We start from the raw sequence: 4,787 nt of genomic DNA on the forward strand, positions 1-4,787 counted from the left end.
GACCAGCAGAACCAAAAGCTGGGACAGGGAGCTGCCATTCTGAACTAAATTATACTCGATTCAGAGTGTTCAGACTGGAGAGACTTTCAGGCTTAGGCAGAAATCCAGCATCACCTCTGTCTCTGTTCTTTCTTTCTTTTTCTTTTTTTTTCTTTTTCTTTTTTTTTTTGGCTTTTAGAGGTAGGGTCTCACTTCTAACCCAGGCTGACCTGGAATTCACTATGTAGTCTCAGGGTGGCCTCAACTCATGGCGATCCTCCTACCTCTGCCTCCCGAGTGCTGGGATTAAAGGTGTGCACCACCACACCCAGTTCCTGTTTCTTTTTAAAAGTTATTTATTTATTTTCAAGGAGGGGGGGGAGAGAGAGAGAGAAAATACACCAGGGCCTCCAGCCACTGTAAACAAACTCCCGATGCATGCACCACTTTGTGTGTCTGGCTTTACGTGGGTACTGGGGAATCAAACTTAGATCGTTGGGTTTCACAGGCAAGAACCTTAACCCCTGAGCAATCTCTCCAGTCCTTATCCTTGTTTCTTATTGCAAAAGGTTTCCAGGGTGTCTTCATTGCCTGAAGGCACGATATGTCTCACTTTGGTCTTCTGCCTGTGTGTGTACCAGCTGAGGCTGCCTAATTCACCCAAATTCAGCCACAGCCACAAGACCTGCTCTCCCTCACCATGGGAAGCCTTGGGGAGGGGGGTGAATGGCTCCATCAAGGAGCTGGAATCTACTGTTGTGAGCCAAAGAGGCTCCACCCTCTGCTTTTAACATCTCTCAGTATGAGAATGAGGTTCATGTTTTTCAATGGTTAAAAATATAAGTGATATTTTGCGGTAAACGCGAGGGAGAAATGACGTCCATCAGCACGACAGGAAAAGATAACAGAGACTGCCTAGCACTAGACGAGCCACCTTTAGCACATCTGACAGAGCCTAGGAGCCGCCACAGACAAAGCGGTGATTTAAACACCAGTGCTACATTCACTGCTAACCTGACAACCAGCTCCAGGGAGACAGTGATGGACACTGATGACATGTAAAACTCATCCATGCAGAAATCCACAGGTTGCAAACTCAGCACTGAAACAGATTTACAAAATGCCTTCTAAGGCTCAGGGAACATTTGGGAGAAAAGATTGTAGCCACAGGGCGCTAAGGAGTTAGTCTGTGGCACTGCCCCTTCCCCAACAGAGACTGACTGAGGCATGCATGAATGCATGTGAATGCCAGTAGTGAGTACTAATAACCCCACAACCCTATTGGAATGCTATCATTTTGCAGGAACACCGGGCCTCAAACTCAGGTCTTCATCCTTGCAAGGCAAGGACTTTACCAACTGAGCCATTTCCCCAGTCCAAGAACTTTTTTTTTTCTTAGACAAGAGCTCATGTGTCCCAGCCTGGCTTTCAATTCACGCCACCACGGCAAACAGTTGATGCAGCATTGGGGTTTCTCTGTATTCTAGGCAAGTGCTCTACCAAATGAGCTACATCCCCAGCCCCAGAATTTTATTTTTTTATTTTATTATTATTTTTTTTACTTTTCTTTATTTGAGAGCAACAGATAGAGAGAGAAAGAGGCAGATAGAGAGAGAGAATGGGCACGCCAGGGCCTCCAGCCACTGCAAACGAACTCCAGACGCGTGAGCCCCCTTGTGCATCTGGCTAACGTGGGTTCTGGGGAAATAAGCCTTGAACGGGGGTCCTTAGGCTTCACAGGCAAGCGTTTAACCACTAAACCATCTCTCCAGCCCCAGAATTCTTACATTCTTCTTTTTTTTTTTTTTGGTTTTTCAAGGTAGGGTCTCACTCTGGCTCAGAAATTCACTCTGTAGTCTCAGGGTGGGGCTCGAACTCTCAGTGATCCTCCTACCTCTGCCCCCCGAGTGCTGGGATTAAAGGCTGCGCCACCAGGCCCGGCTGGGAATTCTTACATTATTGTGAGAGCTGTGATTTGCTGGAAACAATGTTATAGAAACAATCATTGTGCTTTTTTTTCTTTTTCTTTTTCTTTAAAGTTACCTAAGCATCTTACTGTGCTGGCTCTTTTTATTTACTTTTTGGTTTTAAGAGGCAGGGTCTCACTCTAACCCAGGATGACGTGGAATTTACAATGCAGTCTCAGGGTGCCATCAAACTCATGAGGATCCTCCTACTCTGCCTCCCGAGTGCTGGGATTAAAGGCGTGCGCCACCAAATCCGGCTTGTGATGGCGCTTTTTGATCTCCACCTTGATTGGTTTAAGTAGTAGTAAGGGTTTTTAGGGGTTGCCCTTTGGAGTGTGTGCATGGGAGGGTGTTTGGAGAGGAGGGAAGACCCACCCTGAAGAGGCAGCTATCACACAGGATGGAGTCCCAGCATGAAGACAGAAGGGAAGAGGAAAGCGCAGGTTGAGCACTTCTCGTCTTTTCTCTCTGGCCAAGGAGACCAACCACTGCTTTCACCACTGCGCCCTTCTGCCGCTAGGAACCGAAATGTGAGACCGCAACATATCTTGCCACATGATGAGCCCTCCCTGCCCTTAAGTGGCTTTCTTGTCAGTTACTTGGTTATAAGCCACTGATACAATGTACGTTAAGCAACTGGACACGCGGAAATTTAAATGATATGATTGGAGACCAAGTCTCTGTTGATGCTGAAGCACCATCAACCCATGCTGACCACTCGCTGATGCTGGGGACCGTACAGGACGTTCTTCACTTCAGAAGCTTCCTGCTTTGAGCCAAAAGACACGGGCTGTGATTTGAATGGTCCCTGATAGGTTCGTGCGATCAAGCACTGGGTCCCCAGCTGGTGGCACCGTTTAGGGACATAGCGGAACCTTTAGGAGGCAGAGCCTCATTGGAAGAACTGCATCACGGCGCGTGAATCTCGAGGTCTTACAACCCACCTTCTGTTTACTCTCGCTTTTCTGACTGCGGGTGTGACGCCGTGAGCTGGCCTGTTTGTGCCTCAAACTGTAAGCCAGAAGCAACCCTTTCCTTCCTTAAGGTGCTTCTTGTCAGGTAGTTGGCCACAGCAACGAATAAAGTAAGTAATTCAACATGTAGAAAGTAGTTTATGTGCTATGGATTCTGAGTTATATCTTAGGAGGGTTGTCTCTCAGAAACATTTCTCAAAGTAGATTTTAGGGGGGGGAAGGACAGCTGTAGAGAAGTCACAACTGCATGAAGTTCTGAGATGTGACAGTGTAATCATACAACATTTAATTCAAGGTAAATTTCACTAACTTCTCAATGTCATTTGTGGTATGTCCTTCCCCCTTTCCACATCCACATTCCAACCTGCTTATTTTTTGGCTTGTGTGTGTGTGGAGGCAGGGATGAGGGTATGCCCACATGCACCGGCCTTTGCAGGGTCTCATGTACTCGCCTGCTGTGGGCAGAGAGGTGTTGCTTATTTCTGGTGACTGAACAGAAAGTCTAGTGTCACCCTCTCCATCGCTCTTTTGTCTGGTTTTGCTTCGAGTCTGAGTCTCCTTACTGACTCCAGAGCATGCAGGGCTCTGAAGACTCTGGGCTCTCTGCTCCCCTGTGGGGCTGGGGTTACAGGTGCACATGACCATGCCCAGGTATTTACATGGGATCTGGAGATTCAAACTCTTGCAGTTTTACCATCCCGCCCCTCAGGGCTTCATGTTTGCACAGGACACACATTAGACGGCTTAGCCCTCTCGCATACTTGTTTTTTTAATTTTTAATTTATTTATTTGAGAGTGACAGACACAGAGAGAAAGATAGAGGGAGAGAGAGAGAATGGGCGCACCAGGGCTTCCAGCCTCTGCAAACGAACTCCAGACGCATGTGCCCCCTTGTGCATCTGGCTAACGTGGGTCCTGGGGAACCGAGCCTCGAACCGGGGTCTTTAGGCTTCACAGGCAAGCGCTTAACCGCTAAGCCATCTCTCCAGCCCCCACTCGCGTACTTTTAACTTTAAGGAAGATACGGTCAGTATGTCAAAGTAGAAAACTAGACAAGAGTACTTTGGTTGAGTTCTCATAGCTTCTGAACCACCACGGCACACATCCTTTACACAACAGGCAGGACCCCCGCGATGGGGAAGAAATTACCTGAGATCCAGGAGGCGCGCATGCTCTGACTTGGTAGGAGTTGATGGTTGAGAGGAGGAACAGGTGGCAGAGACCTGCTGTAATATAATAAGCTTGGGAATAAACAGTAGAGGGCAGCAGAGGCTCGTTTTATATCTGCGGACCAGGACACAGAGCAAAGCAGAAAGAAGACTGCACAAAAGGAAGGGAAGAAGCAGACCAACCTGTGTGACAGAGTCCCACATACTGCTTGGGAATGTCCTAAATGCACTCCGGCCGGGGGGGGGGGGGGGGAGACAATGAAAGGAGCTGCCAGCCTCCAGATCTGGACCATGGCAAGAATCAATGAGTATGACCTTTGCCAGGGACCAGCTGTTCCTTCAGGCCTCAGGGGATGACAGCCAGTCACAGAGCATCTCAGGGCCAGAGGCAGCCTGAGATTGCATATTGCTATATCTATTCTCAGCGTATAGACACCAAGGAACGAGAAGGGATGGTAAATTCTAAATTGGCAGATTTTTAAAATCTAAAAATTGTTACATTTGCCCAGATTTAGCTAAGATTACATGCTCTGTGGAATAGAGAAAACAGGATTCAGAGTGAGTGCTTTGAGTTTGGATCCCCAGCACCGAAGTAAAATGCTGGGCATGGTGGCATGCAACTGTAATCCTAATGCTGGGGAGGAAGAGACAGAATCCCAGGGTCTCCTGACCAGCTGGTCTACCTGAATCAGTGATCT

The sequence above is a fragment of the Jaculus jaculus genome, chromosome 9 (assembly GCF_020740685.1).
Source record: "Jaculus jaculus isolate mJacJac1 chromosome 9, mJacJac1.mat.Y.cur, whole genome shotgun sequence".
Taxonomy (NCBI): Eukaryota; Metazoa; Chordata; class Mammalia; order Rodentia; family Dipodidae; genus Jaculus; species Jaculus jaculus.